This window comes from Macaca fascicularis, chromosome 9, assembly GCF_037993035.2.
Source record: "Macaca fascicularis isolate 582-1 chromosome 9, T2T-MFA8v1.1".
NCBI classification, from domain to species: Eukaryota; Metazoa; Chordata; class Mammalia; order Primates; family Cercopithecidae; genus Macaca; species Macaca fascicularis.
In genome coordinates, this window is record NC_088383.1 from 120582149 (window position 1) to 120600851 (window position 18703).

The following is an 18703-nucleotide window of genomic DNA, read 5'->3' on the forward strand; positions in this document are numbered from 1 at the left end:
GCTTTATATATCTAGATGCTCCAGTTTTGGGTGCATAGATATTTAAAATTATATCTTCTTGCCACATTGACCCCTTTATCATTATATAGTGACCTTCTTTGTCTCTTCTTACAGTTTTTGTTTTGAAATCTATTTGTTTAATATTGTTATAGTGACTCCTGCTATTTTTTGGTTTCCATTGGCATGGAATATTTTTTCTGTTCCTTTATCTTTAGTCTATGTGTGACTTTAGGGTAAAATTTGTTTATTGTAGGCAAAAGATTAATGGGTCTTATTTTTTCATCCATTCAGCCACTCTATGTGTTTTGATTGGAGAGATTAGTCCAGTTACATTTATTGTTATTATTGATAAGGAAGGGCTTACTCCTACTATTTGGTTATTTGTTTTATGGTTGTTTTTTGTTTTGTGGTCTCCTCTTTCTTCTTTCTTTCCTTCCTGCCTTCCTTTAGTGAAGGTGATGTTCACTGATATGATTTAGCTTCTTGCTTTTTAATTTTGTATATTCATTGTATGTTTTTGTTTGAGTTTACCATGGACTTGCAAATACTATCTTATAACCCATGATTTTAACCTGACAATAATGTAACACTTTGTATAAACATTGAAATGAATAAAAAATTCCATGCCCTAACTTTATCCCCCAACTTTTAAACTTTTTGTTGTTTCTATTTATATCTTATCGTACTGGCTATGTCTTGCAAAGTTATTTTTGATTGGTTCATTGTTTAGTCTTTTTACTTGGGTTAAGAGTACTTTACACACCACAGTTAAAGTGTTATAATACTGTGTTTTTCTGTGTACTTACTATTACCAGTGAGTTTTGTTCCTTCTGGTGAGTACTTATTGCTCATTAATGTCCTTTTCTTTCTGATTGAAATACTCTCTTTAGCATTTCTTGTAGGACAGGTTGGTGTTGATGAAATCCCTCAGCCTTTGTTTGGGAAAGTCTTTATTTCTCCTTCATGTTCGAAGGATATTTTAACTAGATATACTATTATAAAGTTTTTTTTTTCCTTTAGCACTTTAAATATGTCATTACACTCTCTCCTGGCTTGTAAGGTTTCCACTGAAAGTCTGTTTCCGGATGTATTGAAGCTCCAGTGCATGTTATTTGTTTTTCTTTCCTCTTGATACTTTTAGGATCAGTTCTTTACCCTTGACCTTTGGGAGTTTTATTATTAAATGCCTTAAAATAGTCTTCTTTGGGCTAACTTTGCTTGGTGTTCTATAACCTTCTTGTACTTGGATATTGATATCTTTCTATAGATTTGGGAAGTTCTCCGTTATTAACCCTTTGAATAAACTTTCAATAACTTTAAGGCCAATAACTCTTAGATTTGGCCTTTGAGGCTATTTTCCAGATCCTGTAGGCATACTTCATTGTTTTTTATTATTTTTTTCTTTTGTCTCCTCTGTGTATTTTCAAATAGCCTGTCTTCAAGCTCATAATTACATCTTCTGCTTGATCAATTCTGCTGTTAAAGGACTCTGGCATATTTTTCAGTGTGCCAAATGTATTTTTCAGCTCCAGAATTTCTGCTTGATTCTTGTTAATAATTTCAATCCCTTTGTTAAATTTATTTGATAGAATTCTGAATTTTTTATCTGTGTTATCTTGATTTTCTTTGAGTCTTCTCAAAACAGCTATTTTGAATTCTATATCTAAAAGGTCTCATATCTTTGTTTCTCCAAGATTGGTCCCTTGTGATCTACTTAGTTCATTTGGTGAGGTAATGTTTTCCTGGATGATATTGATGCTGGCAAATGTTCTTCAGTTTCTGGGCATTGAAGAGCTGGGTATTTATTGCAGTCTTCAGTGTCTGGGCTTATTTTTACCCATCCTTCTTGAGCAACACATTTTAGATATTTAAAAGGACTTGGGTGTTGTGATCTAAGATGTATGTGCTTTAGGGGGCACCCCAAGGCCAGTAACATGTTTCTTGCAGACTCATTAGTGGTACCACACTGATAATCTTGGACAAGACCCAAGATAATTCTCTTGATTACCAGGCAGAGACTCTTATTTTCTTCCTTTACTTTCTCCCAAACAAACAGAGTCTCTCTCTTTCCCTATGTTCTGAGCCACCTAAAGCTGGAGATTAAGTGACACAAGCACCCCTACACTGGATCAGACCTGAAGCCAGCACAGCAGTGAGTCTCGGCTAATGCTTACTGTAACCACTTCCTGACTACTGCCTATGTTTGCTCAAGCCCTGGGGCTCTACAATCAGCTGGTGGCAAAGTCAGCTGGGTGTAGGTCCTTCCCTCCAGGGTGGCAAGGTCCCCCAGGCCCCATATGGGTCCAGGGATGCCATCTGGGAGTCAAAAATCTTAGAAGTCCACCTGGTGTTCTATTGTACTGCAGCTGAGCTGGCACTCAAACCACAATATGTAGTCCTTCCTACTCTTCCCTTCCCTTTCTAAAGCCAGAAGAACCTCAACCGACAGCCACCATGACCCCAGGCCACAAGGAGTACTGCCAGACTATTGCTGATGTTCCCTTAAGGCCTAAGGGCTCTAAAGTCAGCTTGTGGTGAATGTTGTATGGCCTGAGACTCACCCTTCAGAGCAGTGGGATCACCTCTAGTCCAGGGCAGGTCCAGAAATGCTGTTCAAGAATCAAGTCTTGGAATTAGGGACCCCATGACCCCACTTGATGCTTTAACTCCTGTGGCTGTGCTGGTACCTAAGGCTCAAGACAAAGTCCCCTTTACTTTCTCCTCTGCATTTCTCAAGCAGAAGGAGTTTTGTCCCATAGCCACTACAGCTGGGAATGTGCTGAGTCTCACCTGTAGCTAGCAAGTCTCAGAGGCTCACTCAAGGCCTTTGACACAGTACCTGGGTATCGCTGCTGCTTATTCAGGGCCCAAGGGCTCTTCAGTTAGCAGGTGATGAATACTGCCAGGACTGGGTCCTTTCCTCAAGGCAGTGGATTCCCTTTTGGCCCAGGGTATGTTTAGAGATGTTGTCCAGGAGCTAGGGCCTTGAATGGGTCCTCACAACTCTGACCAGTGCCATATCCTGCTACGGCAAGATGCAAGACAAAGTCCTCCACCGCCTTCCTTTTCCTCTCCTCAAGCAAAAGGAAGTGGTTTCTTTTGGAGTCATGAGCTGTGCAGCCTGGGGGTAGGGGAGGTGTGTTGCCAACACTCCTTTGGCTGCCCCAGCTGATATCTCAGTATGTGTATGCTCCACCACCCAGGTAGTCTCTGGGCCTAGTTGAGCACTAGAACTCACCTAATAATTGTAGTCCTTATGGCCTAGACTGCCTTTCAAGTTTTTAGAGACACAGAGTACTTTGTCTCTATTTAGAGAGACAGAGTACTTTGTCCCTCAGTGGTAAGGTTTGTGGGAAGTCAAATTCTGACCACTGCGATTGGTGATTACCCTCTGGGTAGGGCTGGTTTAAATGCTCCTGCTATGGGCTGACATCAACTGAGTTTGGTCTGGTGTTTCTTTCTGCTGTAGCAGGACAGTGCTGAGTTTATTGCTTTACAATTGCTGTGTTCACCCTCCTCCAGCGCCCAGGGACACTCTACACCACATTGCTGCGACCAGAGGTTGGGGAGGGGTGGCATCAGCAATTCAAGACTGTTGTTTTCTATGTCTTCAGTGTCTTTTCAGTGACACAATGTTAAAACCAGATACTATGAGGACTTGCCTGATTTCTGGTTCTTATGATGGTGTTTGTTCTGTGTAGATAAGTTGTTAAATTGGTGTCCTTGCAGGGGGCATGATTGATGGAGACTTCTATCCCCCCAACTTTCCCTGCCTTCTTACCACCTGAATTCTTGCATCTAACAAAAACTCTACTGCCCTTAAAGAGTTCAAACTGGAGTGGGTATACAGGTTTCAGCTGAGTTAGTTAGACATGCAGTACCTAGAACCACTCTAAATTTTTCCCTGTCTGGCTTATTTTCTCCTAATCATAATCAGTCTCTAGTAAAGAAAGTGAGAAAACTTGGGCTCAGCCTCTTCATCATCTACCATCTTCTTGTACAAACTTGAGAAACTATTTCCCCTATGAGTTTTTTTCTCAGATTTGCTGAACCTCTCAGACTTGCTGTAAGAAGGAATCTTACAAAACCATTGACATAGGCCCTTGCTTTGTGTCCAAATTTCCTTGACATCATCTCCTTTTCTAGTCTTTACTTGAAGAGTTCCAGAGAGAGGAAACTTACTAATCTCATTAATGGATGTAGATCTAGGCTATGAGTTGTGAGGCCTACTGGACTGTGAGATAACAGTCTGAGTTTCTGACTTATTTGAAAAGTGAATAATTTTGGAGATCCTTACTTTGTAGGGGGGTCCTAAAATTTATCTTCCTAACCAGGACACTCTTAAGAACAAAAAGAGGTGCTAATAACATAATACTGGAGCAGTAGGAATAAAACGGGACTATCCTGAGCAAACCAAGACATAATGATTACTTGACTGCCATGATTTTATGGCCACCAACAACTGGTAAAAATTCCACGGGCAGGGCTGGGCCCCATCTTTAGTAAGAAACCCTGAATTTTGGTCTTGCTGCCCTCCTTACTTTCCACCCAAACTGTTAACAGTGATTGTTTTTTGAACCATCTCCTGTTTTTTAACCAATTCTTTTGTGAGAATTTCAGCCCTAAAGCCATTTCAGAAAGCAAGCATGTACATATACTTATAATTTCAAGCAAATTTCCCCCACAGGCACTTCATAACCCTGACTACTATCTTGATCAGATGCATATTTAATGCCTTTTGACAGAGACACAGATGCAAACTGTTCAACCCTTTCTGAGGTGTTAGAATGCTGCCAGGTCCCAGTACAGCTTCTGTGAGAGCTACTGGAATGCCTGGAGCTACCCTCTCTCAGTGTCCCCACAAGACCCAAATCTCAGGAAACTTACCGCAAGGTAATAGAAGGAGAGGCAGGGCTTATTAAGTTTCCTTCTGCAGGCCATTTGATTGCATTTGTGCCCTGAGCACAGGCTTATTTGCATACTTGATTTATGGCTTTAATTCAAATATTACTGTTGTTTCACATAAACCACTACCCTGATTTCTCTTTAAATTTTTCTTTTAACAATTCACTCAATACCACATGGAACCTAGTGAAACCAGGGGCCTTTAATATGAGGCCTCCATTTCCATTTCCACTGGGACAGAGGAGTATGGAAGATGGAGAATGGAAAATGAACTAACTGTTAAGTTTCAGAAATGTTTACTCCCACTGCAGGGCAGTCTGGCTCACACAACTGAAGCACATTCAGCTTCAAGAATCTTTGATAAGAATCTTTGTTTTTATGTTACTGATTCTGTAAGAGGAAATTTCTTTTAAAGTTGCCTCTTCTCTTCTTTTCTTTATTTGCTCTTTCCAAAAGACAGTCAAAATTTATGGAGCCAAGCACTGAGCTAATGTCTCAGATGATGGTAGAGCTAAAGATAAGTTTGTCCTGGCCCTCAGGGAGATTGTATTCTTGCCAGACAATACAGACATCAGGAAAGAATTACACATTCTTTTAATTAATTATGTATTCTAAACAACTGCTTTGCTGAATAGACATTTTAAATGTAGTCTATCTAAAAGCACTGGAGAGATTCTGAGGTTACCAGAACTGAGGGGCCAGGATTACAGAGATAAGGGATATGCAGGACACTGAGCCTGTGACAGTTATTCCCTTAAGGCATTTGCCTTTTCTTAAACTGGAGTTATAGAACAAGAGGTAGAGAATGTGAGAGCAAGAGAGAATGTGATAAGTTTCAGGAAGGAGCACAGTGTGACTAAAAAGCTATGCGGCACTTTCATCAGTCTAACACTACAGGGGAGCGAAAACATTGAAGTCTGAGACTCTAAGAATGAAGCATCTTGGAAAACACACAAGATTTTCAGGTTGAATCCTTCAAGGGCTACATTATGGAATGGGGTTGGATCAGAGGTCGACCAAACCTCACGAAGTCTGAGAATAAGCCTCAAAGAAGTGAGTCCCCTAATTGGTTTAAGGCATTATGGCCCTGTTCTAACCACCTGCCAAGAGGATCAATGATTGGCTGATAACACCAAATAATGCCAGTGAGGATGTGGAGCAAACAGGAATTCTCATTCATTGCTCATATTCAAAAATGATACAATGATTTTGGAAGATAGTTTGCCATTTCCTTAAAAAATGAAATATAGTCTTACTATATAATGCAATAATTGTGCTACTGGGTATTTACCCAAAAGAGTTGAAAATTATGTCTACGCAAAAACCTGAATGTGAATAGTAGCTTTATTTATAATGGCCCAAAACTGGAAGCAAGCAAGATGTCCTTTAGTAGGTAAATAGATCAACAACATGTGGTTCATCCATACAATATTATATTATTTGGTAGTAAAAAGAAATGAGCTATTAAGTCACAAAAAATAAGTGGAAGAACCTTAAATGCATATTTCTAGGCAAATGAAGCCCGTTTGAAAGGAATACACACTATATGATTCTAACTGTATGACATTCTGGAAAAAGCAAAAGTATAGAGACAGTTAAACAATCAGCGACTGCCAGGGTTTAGAAGGACGAGAGGGAAGGATAGATGGAGCGTAGGGAATTTTTATGGTATTATTGTGTAATAATGGTGTATTCATGACATCGTGCATTTAGGGGAACATAGAGAACTATATGACACAAAGAGTGCATCTTAATATAAACTTTCAACTTTAGTTAATAATAACAAATTGATATTGTTTCATTAACTGTAACAAATGTATTATACTAAAGCAAGATATTAAAAACAGAGGAAACTTTGTATGTGTGTGACAGGGAGGGCTTATATGGGAATTCTGTACTACCTGTCAATTTTCTGCAAACCTAAAAAGTAAATTTTAAAATAGAACAAAAATTAATTGATAAGCAATTTACAAGTAAGAAACTAAGAGAAGGAATAGACAAATGTTCAATCACAGTAAGACACATTAACATACCTTGGTAACTGATAGAACAAGCAAAGCAAAATGCTCAGTGAGGACATAGAAAATCAGTAAAAACACAATTCAAGAAAACCTGATCTAATGGACATATGTACAACATAGTGCCCAACAGTGGCAGAATACACATTCTATTAAGTGCATTAGAACAAAATCGATTACAAGCAGAAACATAAATATCAATATAGATATTTTTTGAGAGTCTAATCTCCTCTAATTACTCAGATACTCTTATTTTTGACTGGACTCAGACTTAGGGTAGAAGCTTGCAGAGAGGACAGTCTGCATCCCTTGGCAATCTGTTCCTGGCATTTTTCTTTGGCTTCCTTCATTGTCTTGGCCAAAAGTTTAGCCTATTTTGCAGCCTCTTTTTTATTTTTCTTAGTACTTTTTTTCTTCAGAGCAATACACTGGTGTTTGTGTTGCAGGACATATGGAGTAACAAGATGCTGAATCTTGGGTGCTTTGGTCCTCGGTTTCTTACCTTATTTGTCTAAGGGGTTTCTTACAACATATTGGAGGATGTCATCTTGTTTAGGCAGATTAAAAAGATTGTGGATTCTGCTAGCTCCTTTGGGCCCCAGGCAATGAGGCACCATAATATCACTCAGTGCAGGAACATTATTCTCTCCTTTTTTAATTTTACAATAACGAAGTTGAGAACATTCAGATTGACATCCACCACGCAACCTCGAACAGATTTGTGCTTTTTTTATCCGGTTCACCTTGGTCTATAACAGGAATGCCCCTTTCTCAGTAGCAGGCAGACACAGCCATGGGTCAAGACACACTACTTCATGGGGAAACCTTGTTTGTCATTCCAACCACTGACTCAGACCACATAACCATCCTATTCTTCACCAAGAGTGTTAGCGGCAACTTCTGTTCACCACACACTTCTCATAAAAAGTATGAAATCTGCATTCAACATCAACTTCAATGAGTTTCTGGCAGCCAGTGGCTGGGAAGAACATATTCAGCTTCATCTTGAAGCAGCTGATCACCTCTGAGGTGCCACGAAAAGGTGCTCAATATATTTTAAATGAACAATTTCATTCAGGCTGTGCTGGAATCAAGCCGGATATCAATAACAAAAGAATGCTAAAACATCCCCAATTACTTGGAAATTAAGCAATATAGTTTGAAACAATCCAGGGATTGAAGGTAGAATCACAAGTAATATTGTAAAATATTTCAAACTAAATGAAAATGAAAATATGACATAAAATTTTGGAGGATGCTAATAAAACTGTGGTTAAGGGGAAATGTTTAGGTCTAAATGCATATATTAATAAAAAATGGAAGGCTGAAAAATCTCAGTATCACTCTCAGAAATTATAGCCAATAGATCCCAAACGAAACTGAAGGAAAAAAATAATAACAAAATCAATGAAACAGAAAATATAAACACAAAAGATTCAAAGAGCCAAAAGTTGAATGTTTGAAAAGGTGAATAACGTTGTTAAATCTCTAGCAAGTCTAGGCAAGAAGAAAAGAGGAGAAATTAAAAAAAAAAAAATCAATAGCAGAAACAAAAAGTGAGATTGCTATAGATCATACAGAGATTTGGAAAGATAAGAGAATATACTGAAGAATTATATTCCTGAAAATTTGGAAATGTAGGTATAGGGGACAAATTTCTTAAGAGCACATTTTTAAAAACCTGGTACTAAGAAATAGAGAATCGGAATGGTCTTATATCATTTAAAGGAATTGAATGTGCAATTTCACAAAGAAATACCTAGGCCCAGGTATCATCTTCTCCAGTAAGTTCTTTTAAATCTTGAAGGAATAAATAATAACTTTATGCAAATGCTTGCAGAAAGTTATAAAGAAGGGGAAACATTTCCAAATTTGTTTTATGAGGACAGCATAAACTTAATACCAAAACCTAACACATATAGTACCAGAAAAGAAAGTTATAGGAAAATCTCAGGAGCATAAACGAAAAGTCTAAACTAAAAATTAGTAAATAACTCTAGTGATGTATATGTGTGTGGGGGGGAGTGGGGTAGGTAGATAGGTGACTGGTTTTATTTTAGGAATAAGGTTTGCAAAGAGAATTTGTGAAGTTTGTTTATATTTAATAACCAATCAATGTTATTTACCACATTAATAGAATAGGGAAGAAAAATAATATAATCTTAACAAAGACATTTATAATCAATCCCCATTTATAATAAAAATTCTTAGCAAGTCAAGAATGTAAAGGCCATCCCATATCTGATTACACTATTTATAAAAACCCTATAATGAGCATAGTACTTAATGATAAAATATCAAAATTTTGCCTCTATGATCAGAAATGAGACAAATATGTTTATTGTTAACTCTCTTATGTCCAACATTGTACTGAAGATCAGTTAGAAAATCCAAAGTAATTTACACTAAAATAAGTTTGGCAAATTAAGTAGGAAGGTATGAGGTTAACATTTAAAAAAAATCAGTATTTTTACATACTAATAAATCAAAGATTTTAAAATAAATCTTATTTTAAAATAAGATTTAAAATAACAGTACTATTAAAAGAATCAAATATTTAGGAATAGAACTTTCTTAAGAGAAATTAAAGAATACATAAATAAATGGTATATGTTCATATGTGAAAGATTCAATAATGTAAAAATGTTGATTGTCAACCATTAATAGATATATTAAATGCAATCCAAATTAGAATTTTGGAAAATTTTTGTTTTTTGTGGATATTGACAAAGTAATTCTAAAATTTGTATAGAAATACAAAAAGTCTAAAAATATCTGAGGTGATCTTGAAAAAGAACAAAAATTATGGAGAATTTACACCATAAGATATCAAGACATTAGGCTACAGTAATTTAGACAGTATGTTATTGGCATATGGAAACAAAGCCATCTAGTTGCAATAGAATAGAAAATTGAGAAAGCAGAATCATATCTGTATGGTTAATTTATTATGGAAGAAACAGTAGTAAGTGTACATTCCAACTAACAGTGCTGGGCTAAATATGCACATGGAAAAAAATTAATCTTAAGCCTTACTTCATACCAAATGTAAAAATTATTTCCAAATGGGTTGTAGATATAAATGTTAAATATTTTAAAAAGTGCTTCTGTAAGATAAGATCTTCAAGATCTTGTGGGTAGGCAAAGATTTCTCAAGCAGAACACAAAAGGTACTAAGAGTAAAGATTGATACATTGAACTACATGGCAATAAAGAACTTATTTTCATGATTAAGAAAGAAAAATACAATAAAGAGAGTAGAAGACATTTGTTAAGAAGTAAAGAGCTGCTGTAAATCAATATGGAAAAAAAAAGACATGAAAAGGCACTTTGCAAAATAATGATTATAATATCATTATTAATCAGGAGAATTAAAGTCATGATGAAATACCACAACAGAACAACAAGACTGATACAGTGAAAAATATAGATAATGCTAACTCTTGTAAAGGATATGGATTAGCTGAAACCATGGTAAACTGCTGGTTTGAAACATTTCAGAAACTTGTTTAATAATATATACTATCACTTAAAATAGACTGTATTAGTCAACTCTTATTAGCGACCATAGTAAGATACCACAGAATGGGTGGCTTCAACAACAGAAATATACCTTCTCGCTGCTCTGGAGGTTAGAAGTCTGAGATTAGGTGCTAGAATGTTCATGCTCTGGTGAGGGCTCTCTTCTTGGCTTGTGCACAGCTGCCTTCTTGCTGCGTCCTCAAAGGGCAGACAGAGAAAGAGAGAGATCCAGTGTCTTTGCCTCATCTTATAAGGGCACCAGTTCTATTGGAAGGCTTCCCTCTTATGACCTCATTTAACCTTAATCTCCATAAAGGCCCTATGTCCTGTAGAGACACATGGGAGTTTGTGACTTCAACACATGAATTTGCAGGGAGGGGACTCAATGTAGTCTATAGCACTTGCATTGTTCATGATCTAGCAATTCCACTGCTAGACTACAACCAACAGAAATGTGATACCAAAAGACATGCTTAAGTATGTTTATAGCAGTATTTTTTATATTTGCTGTAAACTAGAAATAACCAAACAGTGCATAAATGGTAAAGTAGCTAAATTATTTGTGGTCCTTTGTTACATGGATCTTTGCTCTATATGATGAGAATAAGTGAACTACTGTTACATGCAATAACATAGATGGATGTCAAAAACATAATATTCAACAAAGGGAGCCAGACACAAAAGAGTACAATTCCATTTATACAGTGCTCATAAACAGCAACACTTAATCAACGGCAGGAGAAATCAGAGTAATTATTTTCTTCAGTTCAGAACTTAAAAGATCATCTCAGCTGGATGCCATGGCTCACACCTATAATCCCAGCACTTTGGGAGGCTGAGGCAGGCAGATCACGAGGTCAGGAGATCGAGACCATCCTGGCTAACACAGTGAAACCCTGTCTCTACTAAAAATACAAAAAACCAAATTAGCTGGGCGTGATGGTGGGTGCCTGTAGTCCCACCTACTCGGGAGGCTGAGGCGGGAGAATGGCATGAACCTGGGAGGTGGAGCTTACAGTGAGCCAAGATCACGCCACTGCACTCCAGCCTGGGCAACAGAGCCAGATTCTGTCTTAAAGAAAAAAAAAAAAGATAATCTCATTTATGCTTTCTGTTATACAGTCAGCTTTCAACTTTATTAATACTCCTTTGGACGTAATATGCATTTTTAGCTCTTTCTACTTTTAAGGGCTTCTCTGTCTTTCGTTTTTAGCAATTTGATTTTGGTGTCCTTCACATGTATACTGTGCTCTGTCTTATTATTTATTAAATTAGTTCACCTGCCTCCATTTCTCAGTATATTCAGTTTTTCCTTCCTTTTAGTTAAATAATCCCATCTTCTCTATGGTCAATATTGTGTTAAATCTATCCATTATGTTTTTAATTTGATGTTTATTTGATTCATTTTTTATAGCTTCCAGTTCTCTGATGAAAATCTTTAATTTTTTTGTTTTTTCTTTATACTTTTAAACGTATGAATTGTAGTTATTTTGAAGTCTTTGTTAACATGAATACAGTAGATCCTTATTATTTGTGGGTTCCATATTTGTGAATCTGCTTACTTGCTAAAATTTATTTGTAAACCCCCCAAATCAATACTACGGCACTTTCACAGTCATTTATGGAAATGTGTGGAGTGGTGAAAAATTTTTTTTTTCTTAATGCACATGTTCCCGGCTGATATTGAACAAGGTGACACTCTGCAGCATTGTTTCAGTTGTCTTATTGTGGTCTATTTTTGTGTTTTTGTGCTTTGTCAATTTTGTTGTTTCAAATGGCTCCCAAGCATAGTGCTAAAGTGCCGTCTGGTGTTTTAATGTGCAAGATGGCTGTGATGTACCGTACAGAGAAAATATGTATACTAGACAAGCTTTGTTCAGGCATGAGCTATAGTACTCTTCATTATGAGTCCAATGTTAATGAATCAATAATGTGATACATGCAGAAAAAGAAAGAGAAAATTTGCCAGTCTATAAGTAAGGCCACTCTGGAAAGTGCTAAAGTAACATGTATAGTGCATAATGAAACCATGGAAAAAATTATAAAGTGTCTAAAATTGTGAATTCTTAAGATGATGATTGATTTTTCAAAAGCATAATGTACAGCACTACCATGATGGTGAATGTCAAACTTACTGTTACATCACTCAGGGTCAGGAAAATGTTACACACTTCCCAGTTAATGATGGTGGCTCACACATTTGAAAAGGTGATATAACATGAGAAATATTAAATGTAGGCAAAGGAGGCTCTGAAGATCATGAGGCTGTGGAAGAATTTTTAAAATACCTGCTAAGTAGTATTATACAGGAAGAATTATGTGGAAGAGCAGGTCATCAAAGCTGGTAACACTGGCTCATCTTACAAGATGTTGTCAAACTTATATAATGCCAATAGAATCTTGGCTGATAGAACTGTTGTGACCAGAGGTTTTCAGAACCACATCCTATATTTCCCTGGGTAGCGATAGTTCACTATTCATTACTTCAGCATTCTTAGCAATTTATAGAGCGTAACTACCACAAATAACAAGACTTGACTGTTTTGAATCATCTGCGGATCTGTTACTATCATTTGTCTCTCTCCTTGGTTATTGATCATATGGTCCTGTTTCTACATCCCTAGTAAATCATTACTATTTAAATATGTTTAAAACACTGCAGAGTTTCAGCTGATCTTATCTTTCACAGGGTAGATTTGCCCTTTCCTCTGATGGGAAAATGGATGTCAGGAGGCTGGGATGGGGTGGCTAATGGGTAAGCCTGGGCTGCACTTTTCATAATTACCAGTCTCAATCTAATTTCCTCCTATTGTTAGGTTGTGGCCATCAGGAAACTTAATTGAGAATCCAACTTTCTTCTTTTTTAGTACTGAGTAACTGCAGAATTTTTTGCTCTACTTTAAGGAGATTTTTGGCTTAGCATGTTTATAACTTCAGAATTTGGCAAAGGTATTGAAGAGGATACTAGTTATATGTTTGAGGCTCCTCAAATCTTCAATTTTGTCACTTCAGCCCAATTTGACTGCCAAAATCCAATTCTGCTAGTGTCTCTCTCCCATAGCGGTGGCCCTTTGCCAAGGCCAAACCTGGATTTGCAGATTTTAGATGTGCTCAGATTAGCAAGTGCTCAGGGGGAAAACAGCTGCAGATAGTAAATGTTGCTGCATGACTCCCTTGAGGGCTATATTCATTTGCTGGGGTTGCCATAACAAAGTGCCACAGACTGGGTAGTTTAAACAACAGAAATTTATTTTCTTTCAATTCTGGTGGCTAGAAGTCTGAGATTAAGGTATCAGCAAGGTTGGTATCTTTTAAGGTCTCTCTCCTTAGCTTGTAGATGGCTGTCTTCTCCCTTTGTCTTCATGTGGTCTTCCATTTGTACATGTGTCTGCACCCCAATTTTTTCTTTTTCTTCTTTTTTTTCCCCCAGAAATGAGTCTCTCTCTCCTATGTTACGTGGGGCTGATTTGGAACCCCTGGCCTCAAGAAATCCTTCCATCTCAGTCTCCTGAGTAGTAGAGATTACAGGCATGAGCCACCATTCTGGGTTCCTAATTTCCTCTTCTTAGGAGGAAACTAGTCATTTGGATTAGGGGCCATTCTGATGATCTTATTTTAATTTAATTTTCTTTTTAAAGATATTGTCTCCAAATACAGTCACATTCTGAAATACTGGAGGTTAGGGTTTCAACATATGAATTCAGAGGAGTCACAATTCAGTTTGTGACAGGTATCCCAGTTACCGGTGGCAAATTCCAAATGGATCTGTGGCAACCTCAATTACCTCCTCAGAAAAAAGAATTCAACTGAGGGGCTTAAGGCAGAGAAAGAGACCCAGGCAAGTTTCAGAGCAGAAGTGGAAGTTTATTTAAAAAGACTTTAGACCAGGAAAGAAAGGCAAGTGTGTCTGGAAGAGTCCCAACTAGAGATGTGAATGAAGGTCAAGTGTGGTGTTTAGGGGCTGGCTCCTTTCCCATGATTCTTCCCTTAGGGTGGGCTGCCCGTATGTGCAGTGCTCTCCTTACCCTGGGAGGTGAGCACCTGCAGTGTGTTTAGGAAGTTGTACGCATGATGTTTTTATCATTTGTCTTTCCCCTTGGTTATTGATCACATGGTCCTGTGATCAACAGAAAGCCTCCCCACCTGAGGGTTTCTTCCCTTTTCTGGTGGGGTGTCCTGGAAGGTCATACCCTGCCATTTTGTCTCTTAGTGCACAGGCCTGGGCAGTTGCTTCTCCCTGGCATCTGTATTCAGTGAACACTTTAGTGCAACAGATATGGACCATCAAGAAATGGCCTCTCCCTGGTGGTAGCTGCCAATTTATCACTTCTAGAGATGCAATGTGATGACTGCTGAACCATCATCTGACATTCCTACGGGTGGGGCAGAGCCCCAATCAAAGCCTAACTACCTGTAACAAGTCTATAATACTCCTTGTCTATAGTTTCTCAGAGCCCACTCTCATAGTTGTTCCTTGTCTTCTAGGCACTGCAAGGCTGTGGGAAATTCTGTTCTTTTCAGAGTTTGGGTTGTTAACCAAAAAGAATTTGACAGGTCTCAATCAGTTTAGAGGTTTATTTTGCCAAGGTTGAGGAACATGTCCTGTGACACAACCTCAGGAGGTCCTGAGAACATGTGTCCAAGGTGGTTGGGTTACAGGTTGGTTTTATACATTTTAGAGAAATGGAAGTTATAGGTGTCATGCGTGTCTGTGTGAAGAGACCACCAAACAGGCTTTGTGTGAGCAATAAAGTTTCTTAATCACCTGGGTGCAGGCGTGCTGAGTCCAAAAAGAGAGTCAGGGAAGGGAGATAAGGGTGGGGCTGTTTTATAGGATTTGGGTAGGTAAAGGAAAATTACAGTCAAAGGGGGGTTGTTCTCTGGCGGGCAGGAGTGGGGGTTACAAGATACTCAGTGGGGGAGGTTTTTGAGCCAGGATGAGTCAGGAAAAGGAACTTCACAAGATGATAATATCGCTTAAGGCAAGGACCGGCCATTTTCACTTCTTTTGTGGTGGAATGTCATCAGTTAAGGCGGGGCAGGGCATTTGCACTTCTTTTGTGATTCTTCAGTTATTTTAGGCCATCTGGGCGTATACGTGCAAATCATAGGGGGATGCGATGGCTTGGCTTGGGCTCGGGCTCAGAGGCCTGACAATAGATAAAGACAGAAATCAACACATGAAAAGTATACATTGGTTTGGCGCAGAAAAATCGGACATCTCTGAGCTGGGCCTCCCAGGTCATAGGTGGATTCAAAGATTTCCTGATTGGCAGCTGGTTGAAAGAGTTAAGCTCTGCCTGAAGAGTTGAAATCAGCATAAAGAAATGTTTTAGTTAAGGTAAGGTGGGGGCAGGGATGGGGGAAGCCAAGTTTCTTATCATGTAAATAAAGCCTTCAGGTAGCAAGCTTTTGAGAACGATTATCTCTTTTCAAGCCTTAAAAGATGTCAGACTCTTCAGAAAAGACCTAATAATGAGAGGAGATTCTCTACAGAATGCAAATTTCTCCCACCAGAGATGCTTTGCAGGACCATTCAAAATATGTCAAGGAACAACATTTTGGGGTAAAATACTTTGATTTCCTTCTGTGCTTGATCTCTGTCATGTGATGCTATACCAGAATAAGGTTGGAATTTGGTATCTTATTGCTACATAGAGTCTATTTTGCCAGGCTTAAGAGCTCTGTTTTAAGGTTAATGCTTGTCAGTTACCTCTTAAATCCAAAGGGAGGAGGGTATAATGAGGCATGTCTGACCCCCTTTCCCATCATGGCCTGAATTAGTTTTTCCAGTTTCTTTGAGATCCTCTTGGCCAAGAGGGGGCCCATTCAGTCCGTTTGGGGGCTTAGAGTTTTATTTTTAGTATATAGGGCATAGCGCTTTCTCCTTCTGCTTCAAGCAGCTTCAACATTTAGCAAATGTCCTAAGAGAAAATGCCATCAGTGTGAAGCCATTCCATTTCCCATTTAAGTCACTGCATCCCTGTGCATCTGCTACAAGCCTTATTGTATCACTTTCTTAGCACTTGCCCTAGCATCATTGCTCTGCCTGGGCCAAGCCCAAATTTTTAGCCTCTGGCTCAAGCCCAGAATTGGCAAAAGGCAGCTAAATCCGAGCTCACTTCTGCAATGCTTTCCCCCATAGAATTTCACTGCTGCTAGTCTTCATTGTTTCTGCAGCACTCTAATGCCTTTACATGTACACCTTTTGAAACCTATCAAGTTTTTCTTGTTCTTCAGGCAACATGGCTTGCATGAACTTCTCTATCTTATCAGGAAACCAGGTCAGTGGCTGAGTTTAAGGAGGGATGAGTAGTAACTTACAGGTGTTATGAAGAGAGTCTCTGACTTAATCTGGGAGTTGGAGTTGCAGAGGTGTGTTCATATGAAGAAATCCATTGAGTTGTCCACTTAGATATACATGTGCTGGAATGTGTGTTATGTTTCTAATAAAATACATACTTTCCAAAAAGGAAAAGACAACATAGAAAAGAAAAATATAAAGCTATTGCTAAATACAGCTTTCCCAAAACTCAGTAAGAAAAGAGGCTCTCATTCTTCTCCCAGTTTCTCTGGGAGAAGAAATTTACACAGGAAATTAAATTTACACAGGAAAAGATAAGGAAGAGTGTGAAGTGCCACCCCTCTTGATGTGAGGTGATCAACAACCCAGTTCTCACTCTCTTATCCTGCCATTGTACAATTTCCCAAATCTGGGTCCTTGCATCAGGACTGGTTTCCTAGAAATTTGGCAGTATAAGTGGAGATACCTATTGGTATTCCAGCGTGGAAAGGGAATTTGGGGCTCCAAATCTCACAGGCTTAGGTGGGGGTGAAAGGACACAAAGATAGATGTGTACCCGCCCCCCACCCGCTACACCCTTGTTCTGCTCTCTAATCTTTGCACATACCAGAGATTTCGTAAGTTCTGTGAGTACCTGGTTTTCTGCACGTACCAGAGATTTTGTTTTGCACATACCAGAGATTTTGTAAGTTCTGAGGCAAGGTCACAAGACGTGTTTAAGTAAGATAAACTCTTGCTGCCATAAACCTGCTCTCCCGCCTCAAAGTTTGAACCAAAATATCAGAAATGGCAGGAACCAATCATAGTTAGCCAAATCGCCTTGTTCAAACACTAGCCAATCATATATCTGATTTGTATAATAACTCTATGCCCACTTTTCTTAGACTATATAACATTGTTCGGAGCTGAGTGGAGGAGCTCTCCTGCCCGTCTCGTTTCACGAGCGAGGGAGAGTTCCAGGTTCGAACCTGTAATAAAGATCCTTGCTGCTTAGCTTTGACTCTGGACTCTGGTGGTCTTCTTCGGGGAATAAACGGTCTGGGCATAACAGGGGCAGGTTTATCTTCCTGCTTGGTTTTTCTGACAGAATGATTTACAGGTACATCTGTTTAATTAACATAGTACCTGTTGGTCTGTGCCCATACTCACATCTCTGAAGACATTATTAGTTCTCAGAGACAGCACATTCTTAAGCCATAAGAGAAAAAAAGTAGCTACTCCAGTGCCTGTGAGCTGCAGAGCCCTTCCTTTTCCACAAAGTTAGTAAGTCCAATTATTATTCCTTCCTCCTTCCAGATTGAGACCTAGGGGGCCTGCTGGAATAAGAAAGAGACCATATGCCCCTTCATCAACGCTCCCTCAATTATGCAAAGAGAAACTGCAAAATGTCTACTCTAGAAAGAGTTCTTTCCCATCAGTCTCCATCTGGGGGAAGGGATAAGGCTTAATTATAATTATGGTAAGGGCAGTACAGGAGAGATATAAAGTGTCAAAAGAGTGAATTGTGGGATGTGTTAGTGTGAGACCATCATGTTGGGCCCATTTGTGACCTGTCTCTGCTGCCAGGGTCACTCTGTTTACGTGCTGATCAGATGATGTCTGGAGTGGCTGAAGACAAAGGCTGTCTAACATCAACGTCCCAGTCATTTTGTTTCCTTGGTATTTCACTGCATCTTCCATGGTGGATGCTTTCTGGTGGGATTTACCATAAGATACAGATTTCTTTGTGCCCACACATGTATATTTATCCATATGTCTTCATTATCTCTAGTCTTTCAAACTTTTTCCTCCATGCTTCAAGAAACCAGTCAGAAATATATTCTCACCTTCAGCCACTGAAATGGGAGTGTATCCAAGTTGGTGGATAAGGACTGGGTCGACTGTGATGAAAGGAAGTAGTATGAAGTTTTCGGCTTATACCTCCTATCCTAAAACAAAAACACACACACACACA

The 18703-nt window shown here is 38.6% G+C and overlaps 1 pseudogene; it reads right to left on the reverse strand.

The window, feature by feature from the left end:
- Window positions 1-7172: 7172 nt before the first annotated feature.
- LOC107130893 (small ribosomal subunit protein eS6-like) lies at window positions 7173-7927 on the reverse strand (annotated as a pseudogene).
- Window positions 7928-18703: the final 10776 nt, after the last annotated feature.